The sequence below is a fragment of the Taudactylus pleione genome, unplaced genomic scaffold (genome assembly GCF_031769625.1).
Source record: "Taudactylus pleione unplaced genomic scaffold, aTauple2 ptg000192l, whole genome shotgun sequence".
NCBI classification, from domain to species: domain Eukaryota; kingdom Metazoa; phylum Chordata; class Amphibia; order Anura; family Myobatrachidae; genus Taudactylus; species Taudactylus pleione.
Window position 1 is genome coordinate 3,339,861 of NW_028284594.1, and position 13,434 is coordinate 3,353,294.

The 13,434-nt window shown below is 32.8% G+C and overlaps 5 non-coding genes across 5 annotated transcripts; all 5 read right to left on the bottom strand.

Annotated features, from left to right (window-relative positions):
* Positions 1-148: 148 nt before the first annotated feature.
* On the bottom strand, positions 149-220 carry TRNAP-CGG (transfer RNA proline (anticodon CGG)). Its single transcript has one exon. It is a non-coding gene; the product is annotated as a tRNA-Pro (tRNA).
* Positions 221-2,725: 2,505 nt separating this feature from the next.
* On the bottom strand, positions 2,726-2,797 carry TRNAP-CGG (transfer RNA proline (anticodon CGG)). Its single transcript has one exon. It is a non-coding gene; the product is annotated as a tRNA-Pro (tRNA).
* A 1,203-nt stretch (positions 2,798-4,000) lies between these two features.
* Positions 4,001-4,072, bottom strand: TRNAP-CGG (transfer RNA proline (anticodon CGG)). Its single transcript has one exon. It is a non-coding gene; the product is annotated as a tRNA-Pro (tRNA).
* A 5,055-nt stretch (positions 4,073-9,127) lies between these two features.
* TRNAP-CGG (transfer RNA proline (anticodon CGG)) lies at positions 9,128-9,199 on the bottom strand. The gene has a single exon. It is a non-coding gene; the product is annotated as a tRNA-Pro (tRNA).
* A 2,493-nt stretch (positions 9,200-11,692) lies between these two features.
* TRNAP-CGG (transfer RNA proline (anticodon CGG)) lies at positions 11,693-11,764 on the bottom strand. The gene has a single exon. It is a non-coding gene; the product is annotated as a tRNA-Pro (tRNA).
* Between the last annotated feature and the right edge of the window lie 1,670 nt (positions 11,765-13,434).

Sequence of the window (13,434 nt, forward strand, 5' to 3'; positions counted from 1 at the left end):
GCAGTTTGACAAAAAACAAAATTCAATTGTGCAAATTAGTAAATACAATCTATTTTGAGAGTTTTGAAAAAACAACATTCATTTGAAATTCACTCAGGAAATTGACTACAATAAGATAATAGAACCATTTCAAAGAATCTGAAAATTTGGGCTCGTCCGGGATTTGAACCCGGGACCTCTCGCACCCGAAGCGAGAATCATACCCCTAGACCAACGAGCCACCTACCTGAAGATTTTTCTTTGAATTTTCAATTGATTTTTAGAAAATAGCTTTTTGATTTTAAAACACCATATACATTTATGTAAAAATTAACTTGTAGAATAAATAAAATATTTCCTTATGGTCCAGTAGATAGTTTTCTAAGGTATGCATATAGGAAAAGTGCAGGGACAAGATTTGTGAGTGCCTACAGAGTTTGGACTTCTCTCATGGATGAAGCTAAAGACTTGTCATATGCAATGTACAAATCATGCTTCCAGACACAGAAGAAAGGCAAAAGAATACCTTGCAATTTCATTTTTGAACTTTTTGTGTTTCAAAGTGAGACTATTCTTTTAAAACATTCAAAGCTATCTAGACAGAAGGGAACCTGCAGTTTTCCTGATATACCACAATACGGTTGAAATTTTAATAAGTATGCTCTTATTTGTAGTACAACTAAAATGTTTCCGTAAGATTCTATTGATAGTTTTCTATGTGTGCTTATTTGGAAAGTGCAGTGACAAGATATAAAAATGGCTACAGAGTTTTGACTTGTCTGATCGATAAAACCCAAGACTTGTAAAAAGCTATGTGTAAATCATGCATAAATAGAAGAAAGGCAATAGGAAAATAATGAAGGCAAGATTCATAAGTATGTACAAATTCTATTGGGAGTATGGCAAAAACAAAACTCAGTTGATGCTATTGACTTAGCCAATTGAGAAAATCAGATATATATAAACCATGAGATGCACCGTAAAAAGAAAGAGAGGGCTCGTCAGGGAATTGAACCAGGGACCTGTCGCGCCCAAAACGAAAATCATAGAATCATCAAGTAAGCATGTTTTATTTGATATCTTAAGCAATTTTATGTGAAAATTATATTATTTTAAAGCAGTCACTAATGTGTACAAGGAGGAAATATTAGCATAAATAAAATATTTCCTAATAGTCAATAATTTTCTAAGTATACTTGCTTGAAAATTGCTGTACAAAGTTTTATGATGCCTAGCAGAGTTTTTCTGATGGATAAAACCCAAGACATGTCACATGCTGTGTGCAGATAAGTACTTACAAATAATTTTAGCAGTTTGACAAAAAACAAAATTCAATTGTGCAAATTAGTAAATACAATCTATTTTGAGAGTTTTGAAAAAACAACATTCATTTGAAATTCACTCAGGAAATTGACTACAATAAGATAATAGAACCATTTCAAAGAATCTGAAAATTTGGGCTCATCCAGGATTTGAACCCGGGACCGCTCGCACCTGAAGCGAGAATCATACCCCTAGACCAACGAGCCACCTACCTGAAGATTTTTCTTTGGATTTTTCAATTGATTTTTAGAAAATAGCTTTTTGTTTTTAAAACACCATATACATTTATGTAAAAATTAACTTGTAGAATAAATAAAATATTTCCTTATGGTCCAGTAGATAGTTTTCTAAGGTATGCATATAGGAAAAGTGCAGGGACAAGATTTGTGAGTGCCTACAGAGTTTGGACTTCTCTCATGGACGAAGCTAAAGACTAGTCATATGCATTGTATAAATCATGCTTCCAGACACAGAAGAAAGGCAAAAGAATACCTTGCAATTTCATTTTTGAACTTTTTGTGTTTCAAAGTGAGACTATTCTTTTAAAACATTCAAAGCTATCTAGACAGAAGGGAACCTGCAGTTTTCCTGATATACCACAATACGGTTGAAATTTTAATAAGTATGCTCTTATTTGTAGTACAACTAAAATGTTTCCGTAAGATTCTATTGATAGTTTTCTATGTGTGCTTATTTGGAAAGTGCAGTGACAAGATATAAAAATGGCTACAGAGTTTGGACTTGTCTGATCGATAAAACCCAAGACTTGTAAAAAGCTATGTGTAAATCATGCATAAATAGAAGAAAGGCAATAGGAAAATGATGAAGGCAAGATTCATAAGTATGTACAAATTCTATTGGGAGTATGGCAAAAACAAAACTCAGTTGATGCTATTGACTTAGCCAATTGAGAAAATCAGATATATATAAACCATGAGATGCATTGTAAAAAGAAAGAGAGGGCTCGTCAGGGAATTGAACCAGGGACCTGTCACGCCCAAAGCGAAAATCATAGAATCATCAAGTAAGCATGTTTTATTTGATATCTTAACCAATTTTATGTGAAAATTATATTATTTTAAAGCAGTCACTAATGTGTACAAGGAGGAAATATTAGCATAAATAAAATATTTCCTAATAGTCAATAATTTTCTAAGTATACTTGCTTGAAAATTGCTGTACAAAGTTTTATGATGCCCAGCAGAGTTTTTCTGAAGGATAAAACCCAAGACATGTCACATGCTGTGTGCAGATAAGTACTTACAAATAATTTTTGCAGTTTGACAAAAAACAAAATTCAATTGTGCAAATTAGTAAATACAATCTATTTTGAGAGTTTTGAAAAAACAACATTCATTTGAAATTCACTCAGGAAATTGACTACAATAAGATAATAGAACCATTTCAAAGAATCTGAAAATTTGGGCTCGTCCGGGATTTGAACCCGGGACCTCTCGCACCCGAAGCGAGAATCATACCCCTAGACCAACGAGCCACCTACCTGAAGATTTTTCTTTGAATTTTCAATTGATTTTTAGAAAATAGCTTTTTGTTTTTAAAACACCATATACATTTATGTAAAAATTAACTTGTAGAATAAATAAAATATTTCCTTATGGTCCAGTAGATAGTTTTCTAAGGTATGCATATAGGAAAAGTGCAGGGACAAGATTTGTGAGTGCCTACAGAGTTTGGACTTCTCTCATGGATGAAGCTAAAGACTTGTCATATGCAATGTACAAATCATGCTTCCAGACACAGAAGAAAGGCAAAAGAATACCTTGCAATTTCATTTTTGAACTTTTTGTGTTTCAAAGTGAGACTATTCTTTTAAAACATTCAAAGCTATCTAGACAGAAGGGAACCTGCAGTTTTCCTGATATACCACAATACGGTTGAAATTTTAATAAGTATGCTCTTATTTGTAGTACAACTAAAATGTTTCCGTAAGATTCTATTGATAGTTTTCTATGTGTGCTTATTTGGAAAGTGCAGTGACAAGATATAAAAATGGCTACAGAGTTTTGACTTGTCTGATCGATAAAACCCAAGACTTGTAAAAAGCTATGTGTAAATCATGCATAAATAGAAGAAAGGCAATAGGAAAATAATGAAGGCAAGATTCATAAGTATGTACAAATTCTATTGGGAGTATGGCAAAAACAAAACTCAGTTGATGCTATTGACTTAGCCAATTGAGAAAATCAGATATATATAAACCATGAGATGCACCGTAAAAAGAAAGAGAGGGCTCGTCAGGGAATTGAACCAGGGACCTGTCGCGCCCAAAACGAAAATCATAGAATCATCAAGTAAGCATGTTTTATTTGATATCTTAAGCAATTTTATGTGAAAATTATATTATTTTAAAGCAGTCACTAATGTGTACAAGGAGGAAATATTAGCATAAATAAAATATTTCCTAATAGTCAATAATTTTCTAAGTATACTTGCTTGAAAATTGCTGTACAAAGTTTTATGATGCCTAGCAGAGTTTTTCTGATGGATAAAACCCAAGACATGTCACATGCTGTGTGCAGATAAGTACTTACAAATAATTTTAGCAGTTTGACAAAAAACAAAATTCAATTGTGCAAATTAGTAAATACAATCTATTTTGAGAGTTTTGAAAAAACAACATTCATTTGAAATTCACTACAATAAGATAATAGAACCATTTCAAAGAATCTGAAAATTTGGGCTCGTCCGGGATTTAAACCCGGGACCTCTCGCACCCGAAGCGAGAATCATACCCCTAGACCAACGAGCCACCTACCTGAAGATTTTTCTTTGAATTTTCAATTGATTTTTAGAAAATAGCTTTTTGTTTTTAAAACACCATATACATTTATGTAAAAATTAACTTGTAGAATAAATAAAATATTTCCTTATGGTCCAGTAGATAGTTTTCTAAGGTATGCATATAGGAAAAGTGCAGGGACAAGATTTGTGAGTGCCTACAGAGTTTGGACTTCTCTCATGGACGAAGCTAAAGACTAGTCATATGCATTGTACAAATCATGCTTCCAGACACAGAAGAAAGGCAAAAGAATACCTTGCAATTTCATTTTTGAACTTTTTGTGTTTCAAAGTGAGACTATTCTTTTAAAACATTCAAAGCTTTCTAGACAGAAGGGAACCTGCAGTTTTCCTGATATACCACAATATGGTTGAAATTTTAATAAGTATGCTCTTATTTGTAGTAGAACTAAAATGTTTCCGTAAGATTCTATTGATAGTTTTCTATGTGTGCTTATTTGGAAAGTGCAGTGACAAGATATAAAAATGGCTACAGAGTTTGGACTTGTCTGATCGATAAAACCCAAGACTTGTAAAAAGCTATGTGTAAATCATGCATAAATAGAAGAAAGGCAATAGGAAAATGATGAAGGCAAGATTCATAAGTATGTACAAATTCTATTGGGAGTATGGCAAAAACAAAACTCAGTTGATGCTATTGACTTAGCCAGTTGAGAAAATCAGATATATATAAACCATGAGATGCACCGTAAAAAGAAAGAGAGGGCTCGTCAGGGAATTGAACCAGGGACCTGTCGCGCCCAAAACGAAAATCATAGAATCATCAAGTAAGCATGTTTTATTTGATATCTTAACCAATTTTATGTGAAAATTATATTATTTTAAAGCAGTCACTAATGTGTACAAGGAGGAAATAATAGCATAAATAAAATATTTCCTAATAGTCAATAATTTTCTAAGTATACTTGCTTGAAAATTGCTGTACAAAGTTTTATGATGCCCAGCAGAGTTTTTCTGATGGATAAAACCCAAGACATGTCACATGCTGTGTGCAGATAAGTACTTACAAATAATTTTAGCAGTTTGACAAAAAACAAAATTCAATTGTGCAAATTAGTAAATACAATCTATTTTGAGAGTTTTGAAAAAACAACATTCAGTTGAAATTCACTCAGGAAATTGACTACAATAAGATAATAGAACCATTTCAAAGAATCTGAAAATTTGGGCTCGTCCGGGATTTGAACCCGGGACCTCTCGCACCCTAAGCGAGACCAACGAGCCACCTACCTGAAGATTTTTCTTTGGATTTTTCAATTGATTTTAAGAAAATAGCTTTTTGTTTTTAAAACACCATATACATTTATGTAAAAATTAATTTGTAGAATAAATAAAATATTTCCTTATGGTCCAGTAGATAGTTTTCTAAGGTATGCATATAGGAAAAGTGCAGGGACAAGATTTGTGAGTGCCTACAGAGTTTGGACTTCTCTCATGGACGAAGCTAAAGACTTGTCATATGCAATGTACAAATCATGCAACCAGACACAGAAGAAAGGCAAAAGAATACCTTGCAATATCATTTTTGAACTTTTTGTGTTTCAAAGTGAGACTATTCTTTTAAAGCATTCAAAGCTATCTAGACAGAAGGGAACTTGCAGTTTTCCTGATATACCACAATACGGTTGAAATTTTAATAAGTATGCTCTTATTTGTAGTACAACTAAAATGTTTCCGTAAGATTCTATTGATAGTTTTCTATGTGTGCTTATTTGGAAAGTGCAGTGACAAGATATAAAAATGGCGACAGAGTTTGGACTTGTCTGATCGATAAAACCCAAGACTTGTAAAAAGCTATGTGTAAATCATGCATAAATAGAAGAAAGGCAATAGGAAAATGATGAAGGCAAGATTCATAAGTATGTACAAATTCTATTGGGAGTATGGCAAAAACAAAACTCAGTTGATGCTATTGACTTAGCCAATTGAGAAAATCAGATATATATAAACCATGAGATGCACCGTAAAAAGAAAGAGAGGGCTCGTCAGGGAATTGAACCAGGTACCTGTCGCGCCCAAAGCGAAAATCATAGAATCATCAAGTAAGCATGTTTTATTTGATATCTTAACCAATTTTATGTGAAAATTATATTATTTTAAAGCAGTCACTAATGTGTACAAGGAGGAAATATTAGCATAAATAAAATATTTCCTAATAGTCAATAATTTTCTAAGTATACTTGCTTGAAAATTGCTGTACAAAGTTTTATGATGCCCAGCAGAGTTTTTCTGATGGATAAAACCCAAGACATGTCACATGCTGTGTGCAGATAAGTACTTACAAATAATTTTAGCAGTTTGACAAAAAACAAAATTCAATTGTGCAAATTAGCAAATACAATCTATTTTGAGAGTTTTGAAAAGACAACATTCATTTGAAATTCAATCAGGAAATTGACTACAATAAGATAATAGAACCATTTCAAAGAATCTGAAAATTTGGGCTCGTCCAGGATTTGAGCCCGGGACCTCTCGCACCTGAAGCGAGAATCATACCCCTAGACCAACGAGCCACCTACCTGAAGATTTTTCTTTGGATTTTTCAATTGATTTTTAGAAAATAGCTTTTTGTTTTTAAAACACCATATACATTTATGTAAAAATTAACTTGTAGAATAAATATAATATTTCCTTATGGTCCAGTAGATAGTTTTCTAAGGTATGCATATAGGAAAAGTGCAGGGACAAGATTTGTGAGTGCCTACAGAGTTTGGACTTCTCTCATGGACGAAGCTAAAGACTAGTCATATGCATTGTATAAATCATGCTTCCAGACACAGAAGAAAGGCAAAAGAATACCTTGCAATTTCATTTTTGAACTTTTTGTGTTTCAAAGTGAGACTATTCTTTTAAAACATTCAAAGCTATCTAGACAGAAGGGAACCTGCAGTTTTCCTGATATACCACAATACGGTTGAAATTTTAATAAGTATGCTCTTATTTGTAGTACAACTAAAATGTTTCCGTAAGATTCTATTGATAGTTTTCTATGTGTGCTTATTTGGAAAGTGCAGTGACAAGATATAAAAATGGCTACAGAGTTTGGACTTGTCTGATCGATAAAACCCAAGACTTGTAAAAAGCTATGTGTAAATCATGCATAAATAGAAGAAAGGCAATAGGAAAATGATGAAGGCAAGATTCATAAGTATGTACAAATTCTATTGGGAGTATGGCAAAAACAAAACTCAGTTGATGCTATTGACTTAGCCAATTGAGAAAATCAGATATATATAAACCATGAGATGCATTGTAAAAAGAAAGAGAGGGCTCGTCAGGGAATTGAACCAGGGACCTGTCGCGCCCAAAACGAAAATCATAGAATCATCAAGTAAGCATGTTTTATTTGATATCTTAACCAATTTTATGTGAAAATTATATTATTTTAAAGCAGTCACTAATGTGTACAAGGAGGAAATATTAGCATAAATAAAATATTTCCTAATAGTCAATAATTTTCTAAGTATACTTGCTTGAAAATTGCTGTACAAAGTTTTATGATGCCCAGCAGAGTTTTTCTGATGGATAAAACCCAAGACATGTCACATGCTGTGTGCAGATAAGTACTTACAAATAATTTTAGCACTTTGACAAAAAACAAAATTCAATTGTGCAAATTAGTAAATACAATCTATTTTGAGAGTTTTGAAAAAACAACATTCATTTGAAATTCACTACAATAAGATAATAGAACCATTTCAAAGAATCTGAAAATTTGGCCTCGTCCGGGATTTGAACCGGGACCTCTCGCACCCGAAGCGAGAATCATACCCCTAGACCAACGAGCCACCTACCTGAAGATTTTTCTTTGGATTTTTCAATTGATTTTTAGAAAATAGCTTTTTGTTTTTAAAACACCATATACATTTATGTAATAATTAACTTGTAGAATAAATAAAATATTTCCTTATGGTCCAGTAGATAGTTTTCTAAGGTATGCATATAGGAAAAGTGCAGGGACAAGATTTGTGAGTGCCTACAGAGTTTGGACTTCTCTCATGGACGAAGCTAAAGACTAGTCATATGCATTGTACAAATCATGCTTCCAGACACAGAAGAAAGGCAAAAGAATACCTTGCAATTTCATTTTTGAACTTTTTGTGTTTCAAAGTGAGACTATTCTTTTAAAACATTCAAAGCTATCTAGACAGAAGGGAACCTGCAGTTTTCCTGATATACCACAATACAGTTGAAATTTTAATAAGTATGCTCTTATTTGTAGTACAACTAAAATGTTTCCGTAAGATTCTATTGATAGTTTTCTATGTGTGCTTATTTGGAAAGTGCAGTGACAAGATATAAAAATGGCTACAGAGTTTGGACTTGTCTGATCGATAAAACCCAAGACTTTTAAAAAGCTATGTGTAAATCATGCATAAATAGAAGAAAGGCAATAGGAAAATGATGAAGGCAAGATTCATAAGTATGTACAAATTCTATTGGGAGTATGGCAAAAACAAAACTCAGTTGATGCTATTGACTTAGCCAATTGAGAAAATCAGATATATATAAACCATGAGATGCACCGTAAAAAGAAAGAAAGGGCTAGTCAGGGAATTGAACCAGGGACCTGTCGCGCCCAAAGCGAAAATCATAGAATCATCAAGTAAGCATGTTTTATTTGATATCTTAACTGTTTTTATGTGAAAATTATATTATATTAAAGCAGTCACTAATGTGTACAAGGAGGAAATATTAGCATAAATAAAATATTTCCTAATAGTCAATAATTTTCTAAGTATACTTGCTTGAAAATTGCTGTACAAAGTTTTATGATGCCCAGCAGAGTTTTTCTGATGGATAAAACCCAAGACATGTCACATGCTGTGTGCAGATAAGTACTTACAAATAATTTTAGCAGTTTGACAAAACACAAAATTCAATTGTGCAAATTAGTAAATACAATCTATTTTGAGAGTTTTGAAAAAACAACATTCAGTTGAAATTCACTCAGGACATTGACTACAATAAGATAATAGAACCATTGCAAAGAATCTGAAAAATTGGGCTCGTTCGGGATTTGAACCCGGGACCTCTCGCACCCGAAGCGAGAATCATACCCCTAGACCAACAAGCCTCCTACCTGAAGATTTTTCTTTGGATTTTTCAATTGATTTTAAGAATATAGCTTTTTTGTTTTTAAAACACCATATACATTTATGTAAAAATTAATTTGTAGAATAAATAAAATATTTCCTTATGGTCCAGTAGATAGTTTTCTAAGGTATGCATAAAGGAAAAGTGCAGGGACAAGATTTGTGAGTGCCTACAGAGTTTGGACTTCTCTCATGGACGAAGCTAAAGACTTGTCATATGCAATGTACAAATCATGCTTCCAGACACAGAAGAAAGGCAAAAGAATACCTTGCAATTTCATTTTTGAACTTTTTGTGTTTCAAAGTGAGACTATTCTTTTAAAACATTCAAAGCTATCTAGACAGAAGGGAACCTGCAGTTTTCCTGATATACCACAATACGGTTGAAATTTTAATAAGTATGCTGTTATTTGTAGTACAACTAAAATGTTTCCGTAAGATTCTATTGATAGTTTTCTATGTGTGCTTATTTGGAAAGTGCAGTGACAAGATATAAAAATGGCGACAGAGTTTGGACTTGTCTGATCGATAAAACCCAAGACTTGTAAAAAGCTATGTGTAAATCATGCATAAATAGAAGAAAGGCAATAGGAAAATGATGAAGGCAAGATTCATAAGTATGTACAAATTCTATTGGGAGTATGGCAAAAACAAAACTCAGTTGATGCTATTGACTTAGCCAATTGAGAAAATCAGATATATATAAACCATGAGATGCACCGTAAAAAGAAAGAGAGGGCTCGTCAGGGAATTGAACCAGGGACCTGTCGCGCCCAAAACGAAAATCATAGAATCATCAAGTAAGCATGTTTTATTTGATATCTTAACCAATTTTATGTGAAAATTATATTATTTTAAAGCAGTCACTAATGTGTACAAGGAGGAAATATTAGCATAAATAAAATATTTCCTAATAGTCAATAATTTTCTAAGTATACTTGCTTGAAAATTGCTGTACAAAGTTTTATGATGCCCAGCAGAGTTTTTCTGATGGATAAAACCCAAGACATGTCACATGCTGTGTGCAGATAAGTACTTACAAATAATTTTAGCACTTTGACAAAAAACAAAATTCAATTGTGCAAATTAGTAAATACAATCTATTTTGAGAGTTTTGAAAAAACAACATTCATTTGAAATTCACTACAATAAGATAATAGAACCATTTCAAAGAATCTGAAAATTTGGCCTCGTCCGGGATTTGAACCGGGACCTCTCGCACCCGAAGCGAGAATCATACCCCTAGACCAACGAGCCACCTACCTGAAGATTTTTCTTTGGATTTTTCAATTGATTTTTAGAAAATAGCTTTTTGTTTTTAAAACACCATATACATTTATGTAATAATTAACTTGTAGAATAAATAAAATATTTCCTTATGGTCCAGTAGATAGTTTTCTAAGGTATGCATATAGGAAAAGTGCAGGGACAAGATTTGTGAGTGCCTACAGAGTTTGGACTTCTCTCATGGACGAAGCTAAAGACTAGTCATATGCATTGTACAAATCATGCTTCCAGACACAGAAGAAAGGCAAAAGAATACCTTGCAATTTCATTTTTGAACTTTTTGTGTTTCAAAGTGAGACTATTCTTTTAAAACATTCAAAGCTATCTAGACAGAAGGGAACCTGCAGTTTTCCTGATATACCACAATACAGTTGAAATTTTAATAAGTATGCTCTTATTTGTAGTACAACTAAAATGTTTCCGTAAGATTCTATTGATAGTTTTCTATGTGTGCTTATTTGGAAAGTGCAGTGACAAGATATAAAAATGGCTACAGAGTTTGGACTTGTCTGATCGATAAAACCCAAGACTTTTAAAAAGCTATGTGTAAATCATGCATAAATAGAAGAAAGGCAATAGGAAAATGATGAAGGCAAGATTCATAAGTATGTACAAATTCTATTGGGAGTATGGCAAAAACAAAACTCAGTTGATGCTATTGACTTAGCCAATTGAGAAAATCAGATATATATAAACCATGAGATGCACCGTAAAAAGAAAGAGAGGGCTAGTCAGGGAATTGAACCAGGGACCTGTCGCGCCCAAAGCGAAAATCATAGAATCATCAAGTAAGCATGTTTTATTTGATATCTTAACTGTTTTTATGTGAAAATTATATTATATTAAAGCAGTCACTAATGTGTACAAGGAGGAAATATTAGCATAAATAAAATATTTCCTAATAGTCAATAATTTTCTAAGTATACTTGCTTGAAAATTGCTGTACAAAGTTTTATGATGCCCAGCAGAGTTTTTCTGATGGATAAAACCCAAGACATGTCACATGCTGTGTGCAGATAAGTACTTACAAATAATTTTAGCAGTTTGACAAAACACAAAATTCAATTGTGCAAATTAGTAAATACAATCTATTTTGAGAGTTTTGAAAAAACAACATTCAGTTGAAATTCACTCAGGACATTGACTACAATAAGATAATAGAACCATTGCAAAGAATCTGAAAAATTGGGCTCGTTCGGGATTTGAACCCGGGACCTCTCGCACCCGAAGCGAGAATCATACCCCTAGACCAACAAGCCTCCTACCTGAAGATTTTTCTTTGGATTTTTCAATTGATTTTAAGAATATAGCTTTTTTGTTTTTAAAACACCATATACATTTATGTAAAAATTAATTTGTAGAATAAATAAAATATTTCCTTATGGTCCAGTAGATAGTTTTCTAAGGTATGCATAAAGGAAAAGTGCAGGGACAAGATTTGTGAGTGCCTACAGAGTTTGGACTTCTCTCATGGACGAAGCTAAAGACTTGTCATATGCAATGTACAAATCATGCTTCCAGACACAGAAGAAAGGCAAAAGAATACCTTGCAATTTCATTTTTGAACTTTTTGTGTTTCAAAGTGAGACTATTCTTTTAAAACATTCAAAGCTATCTAGACAGAAGGGAACCTGCAGTTTTCCTGATATACCACAATACGGTTGAAATTTTAATAAGTATGCTGTTATTTGTAGTACAACTAAAATGTTTCCGTAAGATTCTATTGATAGTTTTCTATGTGTGCTTATTTGGAAAGTGCAGTGACAAGATATAAAAATGGCGACAGAGTTTGGACTTGTCTGATCGATAAAACCCAAGACTTGTAAAAAGCTATGTGTAAATCATGCATAAATAGAAGAAAGGCAATAGGAAAATGATGAAGGCAAGATTCATAAGTATGTACAAATTCTATTGGGAGTATGGCAAAAACAAAACTCAGTTGATGCTATTGACTTAGCCAATTGAGAAAATCAGATATATATAAACCATGAGATGCACCGTAAAAAGAAAGAGAGGGCTCGTCAGGGAATTGAACCAGGGACCTGTCGCGCCCAAAACGAAAATCATAGAATCATCAAGTAAGCATGTTTTATTTGATATCTTAACCAATTTTATGTGAAAATTATATTATTTTAAAGCAGTCACTAATGTGTACAAGGAGGAAATATTAGCATAAATAAAATATTTCCTAATAGTCAATAATTTTCTAAGTATACTTGCTTGAAAATTGCTGTACAAAGTTTTATGATGCCCAGCAGAGTTTTTCTGATGGATAAAACCCAAGACATGTCACATGCTGTGTGCAGATAAGTACTTACAAATAATTTTAGCACTTTGACAAAAAACAAAATTCAATTGTGCAAATTAGTAAATACAATCTATTTTGAGAGTTTTGAAAAAACAACATTCATTTGAAATTCACTACAATAAGATAATAGAACCATTTCAAAGAATCTGAAAATTTGGCCTCGTCCGGGATTTGAACCGGGACCTCTCGCACCCGAAGCGAGAATCATACCCCTAGACCAACGAGCCACCTACCTGAAGATTTTTCTTTGGATTTTTCAATTGATTTTTAGAAAATAGCTTTTTGTTTTTAAAACACCATATACATTTATGTAATAATTAACTTGTAGAATAAATAAAATATTTCCTTATGGTCCAGTAGATAGTTTTCTAAGGTATGCATATAGGAAAAGTGCAGGGACAAGATTTGTGAGTGCCTACAGAGTTTGGACTTCTCTCATGGACGAAGCTAAAGACTAGTCATATGCATTGTACAAATCATGCTTCCAGACACAGAAGAAAGGCAAAAGAATACCTTGCAATTTCATTTTTGAACTTTTTGTGTTTCAAAGTGAGACTATTCTTTTAAAACATTCAAAGCTATCTAGACAGAAGGGAACCTGCAGTTTTCCTGATATACCAC